The 17,991-nt window shown below is 38.5% G+C and overlaps 1 protein-coding gene across 3 annotated transcripts in view; it reads left to right on the top strand.

Moving 5' to 3' along the window:
• Nucleotides 1–5,448, top strand: part of LOC144365855 (uncharacterized) — a 34,872-nt gene extending 29,424 nt beyond the window's left edge. Inside the window, exons 5-6 of one of the 3 annotated variants that reach the window (XM_078018579.1) lie at nucleotides 59–128; nucleotides 4,337–5,448. The gene's annotated coding sequence lies outside the window, so the exon portion shown is untranslated. The remainder of the gene's footprint in view (nucleotides 1–58; nucleotides 129–4,336) is intronic. The other 2 variants (XR_013424586.1, XM_078018578.1) reach the window with 2 other exon arrangements.
• Nucleotides 5,449–17,991: the final 12,543 nt, after the last annotated feature.

The raw sequence follows: 17,991 nt of genomic DNA, 5'->3' as shown, positions 1-17,991 counted from the left end.
ATGTTAAGAAGTTGTATTTAGTTGTTGTTGTTGTTGTTGTTGTTGTTGTTGTTATTAGCTTGGTGCCTGGATGGAATATGGACTTCAAGCAGAGAACATAAAAGGCAGAGTGGCCCATTAGAGAGATGGTGAGAGTCTGAACTAAGGGGATGGCCGTGGGGATGGGGGGACAAACTTGTAAAACTGGAAGAGCTTGTGAGTGATTAGATGGAAGAACCAAAGATGAGCCGAGTTCCAAAATTCTAGTGGATGGCTTTAGGAATGACAGTGGCACTAAGAAAGGGTACAGGAAGGTTTGTGAGGAAGGATGATCATTCCACTTTTGGGCTTAATGAGTTTGTGATAGTGTGTGACACTGTTGACACATAGTTAGACATGTGTCCAGGGTAAGTTCAAAGGCACAGTCCATGCCAAGGGTAAACGTCCAGAAGTTGTTAGCACCCGTGATGCAACTTAAAATCATAAGGAGATGGAATGAGACATTCTTTGTTAGATATTTGATTGATGTGCCTCCTCCTTTCTTTCCTTCCTTCTTTATCACCCTTGTACACACTTCTCTCCCTATGAAAAGAGTGTTTATTTATTGCTTTCAAAGTTCAACTAATTTGAAAGATGAAGAGCATGTATGAATCTAAATTATTTACATCTAAATTATGCATTCAGGCTAACATCAAAATTAACCTTAGCATCTTCTCTTTTTGTTGGAGTTATTTGGTAAAATCCTGTGCCAAAGGAAATAGGCTAAGCTTTCAACATTCTCTCTATGAACTGCACAAGGTAACTAATCAATAGTGGCTGCAGTAAGGCACTAATGGGATGCTTTTGAAGTGCTTATCTGACTTTAAACTGTAATAATTTTGTATGAGCACAGGTGGTTCCTAACATTTTTCTAAGATAGATTTAAAAGTAAGGGCAATATTATATTATCCTTCTGTCAATACAATTTCTCAACCCATTAGATACCATTTTGGCCACTGAGAAGTTTTATAAATTTTATCCTTCATTTGGTGAACACTATAAATAAATGCTCTTTTGCAAACACACACATAAAGAACAGGTGTGTACATAGGTTTATTTTATACATGATGCTGATAATGAAATCCTATAATTATTAGTAAACAGAGCAATGCATGACCTAGAATTCTCTTTCTCTTGGCAGGAGTTATAACCATGTGGTGTCTAATAATTACAGACACTTACTTCTGGAGAAGACCTTAAACTTCATATTGAACACAGTGTTTCTAGGGCTACCAGGTGGCAGAGGACAGACAAATCTGGGTCCCTTAAAGGGGTTAGTTACCTTGCAAACTGGATAAACGTCTATCTCACAGATACACAGTGTTCCTCGCTGGTATCAACGGGTCCATTTCTCAGACATTTTAGATTCATTTCCATTAGTCATTTCAAGTCTTACCAACACCTCAACTGATGGATGTTGATTTTTAAAAAGTTCTAGGGAAAAAATGACAGTATAGTAGGTTGTAAAATGGCCATCCAAAGACATCAAATACTAATCCCTGGAACTCAAAAATACTATCTTATTTGGAGAAGATATTTTTGCCTATGTAGTTAAAATTTCAGATGTAATCTAATTAAAGTTTTTAAAATAAAAACATTGTCCTGGATATTGAATGGGCCCAAAATGCCATTATAATTGTTTGTAAGAGAAGCAAGGAGAGATACCCACAAAGGAGAAGGTCATGTGAAGAGAGATGCTGCTATAAGCCAGGGAACACTTGGAGCTATGAGAAAGTGGAAGAGGCAAGAATTGTAATTTTCTTTAGCGTCTGTACAGGAAGTAAGGCTTGGCTGACACCTTTATTTCAGACTTCCAGCCTCCAGAACAGTGAGAAAATAAATTTGTTTTAAGCCACAAAGTTTATGCTTATTCATTACAGCAGCTTCAAGAAACTAATACAGTTGAACTCAAAACATTAAAAAGAATGTGCTGTTCAGATTATCCATGATGTCCTTCCTCTTGTCTTTCAGGCCTTCTTGACCACCCTCTCTCTTTCTTTCTCCCACTTTTCTCTCTCCATTCTCTTTTTGCATTTTTTTTCTATTGATAGTCCTTCTTACCATCTTCCTAGCTTCTTTACACACACACACACACACACACACACACACAAACAAACACACAGAGCTATTTGGAGAAAACAGTAAATTTAAAAAGAAACAAGAAAAATGCCACATGGTGTTAAGTACTTCTATGAATAATTTAACTAGGAATTTAAATTACTGGATGATCTGGATGCCCTGTCTGGGAAGTTAAATCTGAACTGAAGTATAAATAGTGAAAAAATGGCCCATTATAAGAAGAGAGCCTGTCCAGCAGAACGAACAGCAGTGCAGATTTTAGGGTGGGAATGACACTATAAGCACCACAATGAGGCTGGAGGTGATGGACAATCATTATTTTAACAAATGTCTCAGCCCCAAAGGATGGGGCTGTTTACTCCTTTGATCTCAGTTTTGAATGGGCACTGCCTTCAATGGTTAAGAATACAGAATCTCTAAGACAAAATTTTATAGGTTTAGATCCTAGCCCTGCAAGATATTTTTAGATGGATTTTGGGCAAATTTCCAATGCTATTTGTAAAATGGAGAAATAAGATACCAACATCACAATGTAACTGGGAGACTCTAATACATAAAAGCATATAAAACACAATTCATGACATATAGTGCACAACTTGATAAATATTTTCACTCTTGTAGAAGTACAATTGAATAAAGTGATGCATGTCTGTGAATGAAATGAACAGCCACTGCCTAGAGTTCAGCAATAGGATACGTGGGGAGAGGCCAGTCAGGAACCTTAGGGATGGGCTGGACTTGAGTTTCTGAACTGCAAGAGCAGCTCATTTGGTCTCCTTTGTACTTCCCTCTCTTGTCCATACATTCCAAGATCCTGGAACCTTTATGTAGAAAGGTTCACATGTAGAAAATGTGCTCTGATCTCAACTGTGTGGTGAAGGGGTAAGGGCAGGGACTAGCCTTGCGTGGGATGGAGCCAGAACATAAACAAGAGACCTTTTCTTGGGAGACCCTATTGAGGGTCCCAAGATCCATCAGTAGATATGGGATACAAAGGAAGTTCAGATCCCTTGCCTGTCAAAATCAATGAACCAATGACCGTGTCACAATCCTGGGGGAGATGTTTGTACCAGTGTCTCACAAATTTCCTGAAAAACTGTCTTGTAACATGGGCACATTATTTGGGAACTGCCTATGAAGGGGTGAATCTATGGATCTAGGTCTGTAGAGCTTGACTCATATATAATTCGGGGAACTATTTTTTAGAAAACAAATGCCAAATTAGAAAATCAAAAATTTAAGTACAAAGTGATTTTTTTAAAAATATATTCTTTCAGAATTTTTTATAATAATTTTCTTTTATAAAAGACACTATCACAAAATACAATTTTTAGAAAGCTGATAAACAGCACAGATATAAAAAGCCAAGAAAAATATATGGATCTTCATGAACTCTCTGATATACTTCTAAATGTATTTAGCTGTATTTTCTTGACTGCATTTTCTTTCATTACCTCTTCCTAAGACAATGGTTTTGTAATTTTTTGTAGTGAAAAATATAAAAATATTTTTTTATTACTGATAGTTTAGAAAAGTTTCTACAGATTAGCTATTGGCTCTGAAACATTTCTAACGTTGCTTTTCTACACTTTCTACATCTTCCTGGGGCTGAGTCCTAAGTCACACTCATAACGGGATTACAATCTCTGGGCCTGAATTTTAGAGTCTCATTTTCAATTATTCAGCACAATGGGCCTATGGTTTATTCGTAGAGGCCATTCTTACCCCAGGACAGCTAGTAATAATGTCACTGGAAGTGATTGTGAATCACATAAATATGTCCCACTTATCCAAATGAAAGTCCATCTCAACTCTCCATTACTTGGATTGTCAAAATTCTGGTGACCATTGTGGGTGTGATGGAGAAAGTTTAAAGTGGGAAGAGAGTGGCCTTCAGTTAAAATACATATGCTTTGCAAATGTTACAAAAACACACGAACAATTGAATGCATTGCTAGGGCCTCCCCAGGACCTTGAAAAGGGCTAGTGGAAGTGAGGGGCACTGTAGCTTATGTTTCCTTATGCTTATGAACTCACTTCTAGTGAGTTCACCTTCACACCTCATTTCTTTTAATACAAAGAAGAAATGCTTCATACTAAGCCCTCTTAAACAGAATTCTACTCCATAGTTGATGATGACATAAGATTTGCTAATTCTTATTTCAAGCCATTCTTTACCCTAATTACCATTCAATGGTGAAGGAGTATGATATTTAACTGATATTTTCATCTGCTTCAGGATTTGAAAAAGGCAATAAAAGTTGTGCACCTGCCACTTCACTCCCCCTTGGCAGCCCCGTCCAAACTGGTTTCTTGGATCTAAAGCCACCCTCATGAGAAGCAAGTAAGAGTGTTGGGAGCATTTCGAAACTGAAGAATTTGCACCAAAATACTTCATCCTCTAGTGAAATATCTGTCCTCACACGATTTTCATCTAAAGGTTTCAAAACACTTGGAGAATAGATTATGAAATGATGTTTACGCTGAAAACATATGCTGTTCTAAAGGACAATTTTTATTTCTGAGAACACCCTACTGATTCAAACTAAAGGAAGAAAACTTTGTACAGGGCTCAAGACACAGCTGCAGGGTGTAAGCAATCTATCTTTTTGTTTTGTTCATTGTGTTCTGCTTTTTTTTTTCTTTGCTGTCTGAAAGCATGAATGAAATAACAATATGAAAATTAAGTTCTTTTATCATTGAATTCTGACAAGATGCCAAAGCCATAATATTGCTTAAACACTTCATCAGTCATGCAAAACTCATAAGAGTTTTGAAATACTGAAAATAAATCAGAAAACAATTGAAATTTGCATATGATATATGTTCCACAAAAATATGCTGATTTATATTCTAAAAACAAAACCACATTTAGGGAATGTACTTTTGCAGTTTTCTTTTTTTTCAGTGTTTTCTGAAGCGAGGTTACATAGAGAAATGTGAAGGAAGTGTTCTCAGTCTTGGGGGGCTATTTTGGAATTAACAGTATGCTGTCAAAAAAAATCTTGATTTAATGTTTGTTGGTATGAAAATTTATTCTTTCTATACCAATTGTAAATTTGAAATCTATTATGGTTAAAAATTTTTAAAGCATTGCAATTTTAAGTCCATCTCTAGTTGACTCTTATTTCACCAATTTGCAGTCATTGCATTTTTCAACAAATACTGAATCAATGTGTTTTTTTCAGACTAGAGGACTCTCTTTATATAGTAATTACTATTCTCCTTTCAGTTAATGGTTCCATCTTGAGCCTTTACTGAAATATTTGGCCAATGGCACTTATGCATTTAAACATGCTTAACCTAGCTTCTTATTTTAGGCAAAATAATTCCTTTATTAGAAACAATTATAAAACTCATGAAAAATCACAGAGATTTCCTGGAAAATAAAATTCCTAGAAAATGAAACTCAGTTTCATTTTCTGAATTTAAATGTTAATACATATATATTTAGTTCAGTCATTTAATTACTATCCAATTTTCCTCTCTGTGAAATTAATAATAGAAGCCAATAGTTAGTTCAAAATGATGATACTATGATAAAATTCAGAGTAAACTTCAGAGTTAAAATTTAAATTCTGCACAGCAGGTTAATACTGATCTTACTTCCTCACCAAATATGACTCTTTTTACTGCTGTTTTGATTATTATCTCAGGTATTAAATAAGTTCTGGCAAGATAGGAAAAATCACTAATCCTTGAGTTCACCCGGAAATTGCTTAACACATGCTTCAACTAAATGTGTTCATGCTGTTGCATGCCAGAGCTTCCCAATCTTGGGTACACATTAGAATCATGTGAGTAACCTCAACCCACTCTATAATCCATTTAAATTAGAATCTCTAGGCAACAGCCTTTAAAAAACAATATCTCTAATTTATTGCAAATTTCTACATAATATGGAGGAGAGAATAGTATAACATGGAGGTATTGATAAAATGAGATTAGCCATAGTTGTTGAAATTGGGTGATGTGTACCTGAGCTTTATTGTGTTTTCAATCTACTTTTGTAAATGTTTCAAAATTTTCATTATATAGCGTTATTTTGGGAAAAAAAAAAAACCTCATTGGGTGATTTCAATGTGCAATCAGAATCTACTTCCTGGGGATCCAACCCTGTAATAACTATGAAACTAGAATCTTTGCTCTCTTTTCTTTTTAATTTCTCCATAAATTAATTAGTTAATTAGCTAACAATTTAAACAAACGCTTATGAATGTTTACTGTTGGCTGGAACAGTGTTAGCCCCATATCAGGCTGTAGAAGCTCTTCAAAGGTTTTATAGTTTGGTTCAGAAAGACCTATCTACCAAAAAGTAAGCTACAGGTAGAAGATATGTCCAAAAGAAAGAAGGCTTCTAAGGAATTGGTGTTTGGAGAGGGAGGGTCAGGACAGCTCAAGGAAACATTAGGAACTACTTCCTGGAAAAGAGATTTTTTAAAAGATGAGTTTGGTGAAACTTACTTAACCTTCATGATCCAGTTCATATTTCACTCTTATATCTTTTCCTTTGCCAAACAAAAATGAATGGTTTCCACTCTGTATTGTCACCCTTTGTTTCTATTTTTCTTATTTCACTTACATTTGGCCTGTTGTTTTATTGTAAGTTCTTTGAGATGAATTGTTTTATTTATTTTTGCATCCCTCAAAATCTTTTAAGCCTTCTTGAACATTCTAAGTTCTCAAAGTATGCTGAATTAAATAAAACAGATTATCCTTAACAGCTATCTCAAGTAACTTTATCATATTATCCGACATTTGAGTTTATACATATCCCTTAATTTGCAATCAATGTTAATTTAATGGTCCAAAAGAAAAATACAAGTTGGACAGAGAACTTTTTTTTTTTTTTGGTTGTTGTTGTTAATAAAAAATGAACACTGCTCTTTTCAAAGAGAGTTATAAATAAACACCCAGTTTTTCCATTTCCTGAAAAAGGCACACTATCTAGACAAGTGCAGCCTTGAATGTTAATTTTGTTCTTTTGAAAGCACCTGGGACTCAAAGGCTTCTCCTTCTCTGCCTTGCACAAGAGCAGTTTTATCTGCCACACAGGATTTGGAATGACCCAATTCTGTCACTTCGGAGGGAACAAATAATTAAAAGAAAGTTGGTTGACAGAGATAAAAAGCACAGGGGAAAATAAAAAAAAAGCTCAGGAAAAATATCAGTAAGGCGCTTTCTTGGCAGTTTCTTAGTTTCAAATGAGGTACTCCTTACTACTTTTTGCTTTGAACTGGGTAAATTCAAGGCCATTCCTAATCTGTGGTTTAAAAGTTCTAGCACAACTAGTAAAAAATATCTGAAGGCTTACCAGAGGGTATATTAACCAGCCTCCTCCTCAAGGATGGCAATAGCTCAGGGAATCACTGGGCTCCACCTGCTTGTTGAGAGACTTGACTAGATGCTCCAATTTCACAATGAGGCAGGCGACACTTTGGAGCAAGTCATTCAGAAACTAACTCTACTGTAAGAAATGAGCAGGAATTCCCGAATAAATCTTTAAATGTACGATTTACTAGAGAGAAACTGTTTTCAAACATCAGAAAACTTGTGTTTTGAGACTACAAATGTCAACAAGCATTTTTAAAAACACTTTTGTCAGCTTTCTGCTGACCACCACTCCTGTCAGGAACAACTAGAAACACTGGAGAGAATATTACTAAACACCTGGAAACAACAGGGAGCTACCAGGGCACCCACAGCTTAGGCAAACATCCCAGAGGGAAGAAAAGAACTGTGACAGGAACCCAGCATTCACTCAGCTGTATCCCTTAAGGTATTTGCCAAATGAACAACACTGAGAAACGGAAAAGAAAAGTAGCATGTTGAGGAGACTGGAGGGAAATAAAATGGACTTGTAATCTAACAAGGAAGATAGACAGTTGGGACCAGGAAAAACTGGAAATGGATAAGCCCTTACAATGGTTATGGCTCAGGTTTGAAATTGCTCAGTTCATAGTTAGATGAAGGTGATCCATCTCTATCCAAATGGTTTGCTGGAAGAAGCACCACTGAGAACCTTGCATTTTATTCAGGATTTTTCATATCCAATATTTGAGATTCAATATAGCAAATTATAAAGCTTTAATGGGAAATGGTGAAGTGACTTAAGACCAAGAGAAAAACCAGACAACACAATCTGACCTATAGAAGAGCTAGCTAAATGTTGGGAGTCCTCAGGCCCAGAATTTAAAGTGTCTATGGTTAATAACCTCAAGAAGTTGCATGACAGGATGGAGAAATTCAGTAGGAGACTATGTTAAAAAATTAAAAGGGAATTCTGAAATTGAACACTTTAGTAACGGATCTTAGGAACTCAAATGGATTTAATAATATACCAGGCAAGTCAAAGGGGACCGTGTCTTCGTCTGGGGAACAGGGAGGGTACAGTAGTGTAGGGTGCAGAAGTTTTCTGGGATTCCAGTGATTTGTCTTTTTCTATCATCTAGTTATATGGATGTTTTTCCTTTACAACAGTTTACCAAGTTGTACACATGTGATTTGTGTCCTCTTATGTATGTGTGGCAATACTTGCTCATTAAACCTATGAGACTCCCACACAGAGTCAGTCTGAAGGAGATTGTTGGCAGGCTGGGGTGTTTGAGGAAGCTGGATTGCTGCAGATTGGGCAAACATCAAGAGAAAATAGATAATTACATTTTCAGGAGTAAATGTTAGACTCTTAAAACACTTTCTCTGAACTGAGTTGCAGAATTAACTGACATTCACATTTCCTTTGCCAAACTTTCCATCAGATGCCTGTGGAATACTGAGCACCCAGTTAGCAGTCTCTCACGTCTGTCCATTGATTAGGGTGTATGATTACAAGAGTCACTGTGTTTGCTAGAAACCTCTTTTGTGTGTCTATTCCACTATCCTATCCATTGGGAACAATGCATGCACACACCTGCACATATGTGGGTACTAAATATGTGGGTACTAAAGATAGCCCAAAATTACTACTTGCAAAGGTTGTTAAAGCCACATTAGATGATACAGTTGAACTACTCAGAAAACAGACAAAACGTTATCAGTCATGAATATAGAAAAACCAGAATTTGGATCCAAGTTACATTTCTTGAGGATTATCTCTTTAAGATCTATTGTGTTACTAAGTCATTTTGCTGACTTACATGAAAATATGCTCTCTTGAAAACAGCTGTACTCTCACAATATTGAAATCAAGACGAGCCGTACTAATAATGACATATCCAAATAATATGAATTAAAAATATTTAAACACATTTCCTCTGTGGGGCAGGGGCACAATCATAGAAATTTAAAAGACATCATTTCAGTTGGCACTGGTATGACCATAAAATGAACAAATAAAATCCATGGTTCTAATCAAAAGTAACTTTGCCATTTTTTCCCTACTACCCCTTTAAATTCTATGACATTGAATCTTCCGCTATCTCCTAGAAATTTATGGTAAATTTCATATCTTCTCTGATAACATTCAGGTAACAAAACCGATGTGAATTCAGTAATTGGAATGTGCAGTGGTTGTAGTTCATTCAAGGTTCGGTTGTTCTTTCCCAGCTCAGGCTGGCTGCAAAAAGAGGGGGCAGGATTGGCCCCTCCACTCTTTCTCTAGACTTTCTAAATTTCAAGGGCTTTCCCTGGGTTCAGGAGGTATTCAAAGCTCTTTCCCAAGACCTTGTGTTGGTTTCTCAGAGACCATCACCCATCACCTACATTGTCGCAGCTGCAGTTCGTGTTGTGAGACATTATATTTCCTCTGGCTGCTTCCTTAGCCTCTGCATGCCTGTCCCCCCCCCCTCCCCCCCGTCAGGTCATTTTATCCTGCCATGGTCAGGTTACCTTTCAGGACCCATGGGATCATTTCCCTGACCGTATCTGTGAGCACAGGTAAACTGCCAGGACAGCAACTTCTCTTTGCTTCAACATCTGAGAAGCTGGCCAGCCCAGCCCACCTCTGCCCTTTACAATTCACCTATACTAGTTGGTCATCAGTCCTTGGGTCATCAGTCCTCAGTTTCCAGGGGACACCCAGCTTTGCAGTATGTCACCTTCATGATGTCTTAGAACAATCCAAAGGGGACATAAATAATTCTTATCCCTGGAGCAATTTTTTTAATATGGAATGGCTACAAAAGTCTACCTAATTTACTGATTTGGGTCTGACAGCATAAGTCCTCACTAAATATTTTTGAATGCTGAATATATGTGCTAATACAAGTTTCCTATTTGTAGACATAATTTGACTAGTGGTTATGATGGAAGATGGGGAATCTTCCTCTGAGACCTTTCAAAATGGAGCTAGTTTATGCCAAAAGGGAATTCATGCTTCCTTCCCTGGCTCTGCCAGTAGGAACTAACAACCCTACTCTGTCTTTTCAATGCTATGCCACTAGAACCAACAGTGCTAAATTTGTGAAAAGCATAGGAACTTCACATTTTAGAAGTATCTTCACATTTTAGAAGTATCTCTCTTTATCTGACTCTTTCCTGAATTCCATCATCATTCATTTAGCAAACTTTAGATTTCAGGAAAATTGATCCAAAGTCTGACTCACCATTTTTGTTCGGCTCCCAGCTGCTAAATAACCCTCCAATCAGTGGGTAAAAGGGAAGTTTCACTTCATCATCAGGCTCCTCAGACCCCTGCTGGAAGAAGTCAGGCTCTGGCTGGTGCTCTAGTAACTGAGTAACTGAGCCAGAGACATTCCTACCTGCAGCTCTCTGCAGCCAGAGGAAGAAGTAGCTCTGTATGGAATGAAGAGGAAAAGGGAGAGGGGCTGGAGGGGAGAGGAAGGAAACAATGGCTGGTAAATACCCTTTGAGATAATGGAAGTTCTAGGACCTATTGAGCTCACCAAGTGGAATTGTTCTTTCTTCCTTTCACGGGTCATGTGGGAAATGACCTTGTTGCAATGGCAGCCTCCATGTCCATTACAGGCAAGCTACCCCAGAGGTCACAGAACAGAAAGACTCAAAGGATATAGATTGTGAAGTCAATGGAATGTGCTGGAAAAGAGCCATGAGTTTTTATTTGTTTTTTGGGCAGAGGACACTTGAGACCAGAATGAGTGTTACCAATGGGTGGTTAAATTAAGACCTATGAATAATAAGTGCTTGTGTGTAGTGTGATATATAAGATATGCCTCCATTTCATATATATCAAGTGTCCAGGGGTGTCATAAATATTAGCTATCTCTTGATCTTTCCATCTGTCTCAATCTATGTTTAACATATGTGTTGGCTAACCATTTATCTTATACATAACACATCCCAAGAATTCTCCTTATGTCTAACAAACTTTCTGCTTACTAGTTACTTATCTATACTTAAAATATTTAAAAAGGGTTGCCCATTCAAAAACTACACACTTATTTTTCTAACAGAATTAATCTGCAAAGCAAAGGTATATGAAGATATATCTTTACTTGTGGAAACCCATTCATCTATGTGTTCATGTATAACTGGTAGCAATATATAATATGCACTCAACATAATGGTTTTCACGTAAAAATGAATGAAGGTCATGTCATCACTACATGCCAGCTACTTCAAAGACAGCACAAATTAAGCAAGTAAACCCCCTTTCCTTAAATGGTTTAAAGCAATCAGCTCAAAACTTAATGGCTTAAAACATCAACTATTTATCATTTCCCATGGGTCTATCAGTGGGCTCTGTGGTCTTGCTCCCGCGCGCTCTCTCTCTCTCTCTCTCTCTCTCTCTCTCTCTCTCTCTCTCTCTCTCTCTCTGGGCTGGCTGGTGTTGATGGCAGGTCAGTAGAAAGTGGATGATTTAGAGTGGAAGGCAGAGGGAAATGTGTGCTTCCTTAACATAATAAATCCTGGGTAATAATCTTTTCCCATAAAAAATAGGGTCAAATCATGTTATTAAAAGGGATTTGAATTATTAATATAATGGAGTGGACTTCATAAGTAAAATTTTTATAATGACAAATTATCTATAATTTCAAATGCATCTGGAAAAAAACAGCCAGTGCCAAGAGTGATATCTTCCTGATAATGTCTCACCATCATCTGTCATTCATGGGAGAGATCCCACTCATACCTCCCCAAGGCTACAGGGGAGGAAAGTGAAACCAGCTCCACCTTCCTCTCTTTGGAGCCAGCAGACACTAAGCATTGAAGAAAATTATTGACATTTAGCACTTGCCTGAGGCTGTGGAAATTACCAGGCAAAAGAAAGTTCTAGGAGACCAGAATGATCTCATTATTCTGTAAGGCAGAGCTGTTCTCATAAATTTATCCAGTGTGTAGTAGATCCTCCTTATCTTTGGATAAGTCTATGCCCGAAGCTGCAGATAACACAGAACTCTACGTATACCATCTTTTTCCTACATATACATACCCATGAATATAATTTATAAATTAGGCACAGTAAGAGATTAACAATAACTAAAAATAAAATAGGTCTGACATAATAATATACTGTAATAAAAGTTATATGAATGTGGTCCCTTGAAAGAGTGAAGGAAAATACTAATATTTTAAATTATTAAGGGGCTGGGGATGTGGCTCAGGCGGTAGTGCGCTCGCCTGGCATGCGTGCAGCCCGGGTTCGATCCTCAGCACCACGTACAAACAAAGATGTTGTGTCCACCGAAAACTAAAAAATAAAATATTGAAATTCTCTCTTTCTCTCTCTCTCTCTCTCTCTCTCTCTCTCTCTCTCTCTCTCTTAAAAAAATAATAAATAAATAAATTATTAAATGACTGTGGGGGAATAGTGAGTGCAGCTGTGGGTAAGGGAGGATGGCTGTAGTTTCTGCCTCAGCATCCATTTTAGGTCTGACATTGACATAAATTGTTTGAAACCCAGGGGTCCACTTTGGCCTAGTTAAAACTTCCCTTCCCTGCATGGTTGTTTGTAATACAGTCTCTTTATACTGACCCCAAACCCAGCACATCCACATGATAAAACCTAATGATTAACACAGAGGCATATAAATAAGTTCCTGCCTTTACATCTTTTCTGTAAGGAAGTCTGTCTACATCCCCCTTGGAAAAGCCTAAGGGGCAACACTCACAGACCTTAGCAGAGGCGGAGTCCCATGGTCCTGTCTCTGAATCCCCACCCACTGGCTGAGATCCTCAATGCATTTACATATCCCATCAGCTGTCAGTGGTCAGTAAGTAGTGAAGCTCTTCCATTTCCTGTGTTTTGGTCTCACCTCCTCATGGCATCTCATCTGACCAACCCAGATCTCCCCAGCATGCCCCTAAAGAGTGCCTATCTAGGTTTGTGGCCACTCTCAAGACAGACCTCAAGACCGAATTAGAAAGAATCCATAACAATAGAAATCATAACTATTGGCACAGTGAGCAGCTGCAACCCTGAGTGGCCTAACAGCCTGCTCTTGGCTTACTAACTGGGCCTCCCATGTGACTGACAACGTGTGCCAAGCTCCAAGGCTTGAAGTGTGTCTCTGCACTGTGCCGCTGTGCCTCGTCTTTGTGGAGTGCTGCCAAACTCTCTCCCCTAAATTGAGTGGGTTCTAGCAAGTCCGAGTGCTCCCTGGCACCCACCCGTTACCAGTCTCAATAGGACAGGAGTAGCAACCGCTGACAATAACTAATAAATTTAAGTTGAAGTAAGTTTTTGGCACTTACAAATTGGCTGGATAAAATTAAGATCGTTAGGTGTTCTAGTGTAAGTTAAAACAGGGCTTTTAAGGATGAAAACATTATGCGCATACACATGATAAATAAAGGGGTGATTATCTCCACTGCTTTTCCATGTGCTAGCCCAATATTGCCTTTTCTCAGCTCAAATAAAGGACATTTTATAATATATTACTACTACTTAAATGCTAGGGTTCTGTTCATCAAAGTTCCTATGTTGTGGCTTAGATATTAGGTGTTCCCCAAAAGCTCATTTGTGGGAAAATGCAAGAAGGTTTGCGGGTGAAGTTGTTAGGAGAACCTTAACCCAATCAGTGCATTAATCCTCTGATAGGGATTAACTGGGTGGTAACTGTAGGCCAGTAGGGTGTGGTTGGCGGAGGTGGGTCACTGGGGACGTGTCTTTGAGGTATATGTCATAAAGTCATGTTGTTATGTTGAGTGGAGCTCTCTGCTTCTTGGTGCTATGTCCTGAGCCCTTTCTTCCACTATACTCCTCCCCACCGTGACATTCTTCCTCACTTCAGACCCTGAGGAATGAAGTTGCCCATCTATGGACTGAGACCTATAAAACCATGAGCCCTAAAATAAACTTTTCCTCCTATAAATTGTTATTGTCAGATCTTTTGGTTACAGCAGCAAAAAAAAAAGCTGAGTAAAACATCCCCTAGGCAATACCCCATAGAATTAATATTACTGATTTTATTCAAGCAACAACTGGTAAATATTTTGCCCTTAGCAATTTGCTAAGATGTTTTGTTCAGTGCTTATTTCAGTTTCTCCTAACCTGGAGTTTACCTTCAGCCTTAAAGCGACACATACATTTTTTCTTTCTTTTTTTTTTACTTCTTTATTTTTTATTGGTTCTTTTTAATTATTTATGACAGTAGAATTCATTTTGATATAATTATACAAGCATGGGCTATATCTTATTCTTATTAGGACCTCATTCTTGTGGATGTGATGGTGGGATTCACTATGGTGTATTCATATATGTATTTAGGAAAATTGTTTTGGATTCATTCCACTGTCTTTCCTTTTCCTATTACTCATCCATTCTTTTCATTCCCCTTTGTCTAATCTACTGAACTTCTATTCTTCCCCTCTCCCTCTTCATTTTGGGTTAGCTTCCACATATCAGAGAAAACATCTGACCTTCAGCTTTGGGGGATTAGCTTATTTTACCTAGCATGATAGTCTCCAGATCCCTCTATTTACTGGCAAATGTCATAAAGTCATTCTTCTTAATAGCTGAGTAATACTCCAATGTGTGTGTGTGTGTGTGTGTGTGTGTGTGTGTGTGTGTATACACCACAGTTTCTTTATCCATTCATCTGTTGAAGGGCACCTATGTTGACTCCATAGCTTAGCTATTGCACAATACACCTCTTCCAGGCTACCTATGGCATGCCATAACAGCTTTGTCATCATACACAATCTCAGAAGACAAGATTTTAGTGATATCTTCTTCTCTAGGAACACAGATATGACATTACCCCCTCCAAGGAGACTCAGCCAACACACTCATTATGGACATATAAATTCAATATCTTTTAATATCAATATCTTTTAATAATTTTTGGCTTCTGGTGGCAATGTATTCCTTGTTCACAAATTTTACAAATGAAAATCAATTGGCATTTCTGTAGTGTCTTCAGAAACCCTTTCACTGTTGGGGCTGGGGATATGGCTCAAGTAGTAGTGCACTCCCCTGGCATGCGTGAGGCCCTGGGTTCGATCCTCAGCACCATGTAAAAATAAAATAAAGATATTGTGTCCACCTAAAAGCTAAAAAATAAATATTAAAAAAGAGAAACTCTTTCACTGTAGGTGCTGTGGCAACCTCTTCTCAGGCCTCCTGGAGTCTCTGGACCACTTATGACAGCCATTTACTTGTCCCAGGAGTTCTGCCCCTTGCTTTCCACCTCAGCTTCTTGCTCTCCACCACTAAACAAGTGACTGGCTATTGCTGGGCTCTCTTAGAATGAGGGGCTGTCACAGACCCTGAGCCTGTGTCCCTCCATACCCACCTGCCCCTTTTGTCTTTGCTCATGGCACCAGCACTTCACAAGCTCAGCACAGTTACTGTGGCCTCCTTATACAGCATGGAGACAAACCTGGGCCCTCTGGTGTATGACATCTACAGAAGAGGGGTGGGTCTCCTCTTACTCTGAATTCCTTGCCAAATGCCAGATGTTAGAGGAGGCTACCCCTCCTTATACCTGGGAAGCCTCTGGCATTAACTGGATAAAGAGCTGTGGGAGTTTTCACACTACCCAAATGGCACTAATGACCACCATAGATGATGGAGCACAGTGGAATGTTGCTGTCTTCCATTCCGCAATGTCCCTAAAAATGGGAGGGCCCAAGAAATAACACATTTTGCCCAACTTAAGGCAGTCATCTTAACACTGGATGTTCTGTCCAACAAAGGTCCCATCTTCATGTTTATTATAACTATTATCTAAAAATTATCCTCTTCAAGGCAAAAAAAAAAATTCCTCCTGAAATCTCTTATCTCACAGATATCCAAGACATAAAGCAAAAGGACACATCTCCACATATAGTAAGACCACAATACAGGGCCTGCCACACTTTCTTATTCCTTTCATGATAATAGAATAATAATTGTTGATAGTAACCAAGACACATTTTTCACTTTTTAAAATACACAATGCTGAACTCTTGAAAGCATTCAATAAAACTTTCATAACTAAATAGCTACTTTAACAGAGAGACATAATGTTTTCTATAAACAACTCCTCTTCAAATTTCATCACGAGAAATAAATTCCTAAAGCTCTCTATTATACCCCAGGTCTTAATCTACTTTTTAATATTTTTAAAAATCTTACTACCACCCTATAAGAGTTGAAGGCCAGGTAATGGGACATGCTCTCCTAGGACTCATTAATCATAGACTATTTTTTTAGAACAGGCAGCTGCTCATCTTATTATAGGGGACTAATTTAAATCTAAACATCTACTCTAAACAAAATCCCTGTCTCATATGGATGCATGCTATTTTGTTGACTGTTGGTACTCAAACTACTTGCCTGGTACCTTCTTGGTCTACAGCCCAGTGGCCTATATCAATTCAAGTGGGTATCCACTTGCAAAGGATCCCCAAGGCCCACATCTCAGATGACATTGCCCTGGCCCCAAGTCCTACTTACCTTTGGACACTAAGTTCTCCAGCCAGTGATGTCCATGGAGTGCTTCTCCTAAGGTAAAAATAGATGAGGACATATTTCACTTTGCTTCCTAAACTCCCCCATGAAAGGGACAATTGATCACAGGTCACACCTTTAAACATAAGACTATTTACTAGGATAAGGAAGTATCCATGAAAGGCACACCATGCACAACTAATGGCAAATCTCACCTGTCAGAGCAAGGTGAGAGTTCATAGCCACTTTCTCAAGAGAGGTGTCAAATTAGAAAGAAAAAATACAACAGCAGTACACCCTCAAGAAAGGGTATGTACTGCAGCAATAGAAACAGGATTTAGAGGCGAAGCTCAGGAAGGGACAAATGTTCAGGGAACAAGGCCCAACTCCAGGTCATGTGCAGAGTGCCTGCCTCCCCTGTCCATCCACATGGTGTTCACATGGTCACTGCTTTCCTTGGGGATGACCTTCCTTACTCCATCATCCGTTCTGTATCCATTCATTTAGGGAATTTGAGGCTCTGGGAAAATGGATCCAAAATTTGATTTCCCATTTTTGTTCCTGCTCCCAGCTGCTAAATAACTTTCTAATCAGTAGGTAAATGGGAAGTTTCTTCGTCATCAGGCTCTTCAGACCCCTGCTGGAAGAAATCAAGCCCTTTGAAGAATTCCAGGGAAACCACCTTGTGAGCCACGTGAAGCAGACATACAGTCTTGGGACCCAGGGAGAAGGCGTTGGTGCACTATTGGACAAGGAGAAGTAGCTACCTGTAAACCAATCATAGAATCCATATGATTGTCACTCCAATCCCTCTCTCCAGGTAGTGTCACTCTAGCCAACTGGCTTTCTTAGTATCTCTCAAACAAGGTAATTGATACCTGCCTCAGCCTTGCTGTTCTCTCTACCTGGACTTAACTTCACCAGATCTGTGCACGCATGGCTCATTCTCTCATTTAATGGAGATCTTTGTTCTAATACTGTTTGTTCACCAAGTCCGACCCTGAGCATCCTACTGAACACAGCCCACAGTTCTTCCACCCCAATCATCCTATTACTTGATTTTGATACACCTAAGTCTTCCTGATATGTTGATTTTTTAT

The sequence above is a fragment of the Ictidomys tridecemlineatus genome, chromosome 8 (genome assembly GCF_052094955.1).
Source record: "Ictidomys tridecemlineatus isolate mIctTri1 chromosome 8, mIctTri1.hap1, whole genome shotgun sequence".
NCBI lineage: Eukaryota > Metazoa > Chordata > Mammalia > Rodentia > Sciuridae > Ictidomys > Ictidomys tridecemlineatus.
The sequence above is the reverse complement of the archived record's forward strand: the minus strand, read 5'-3'. Positions and strand labels throughout refer to the sequence as shown.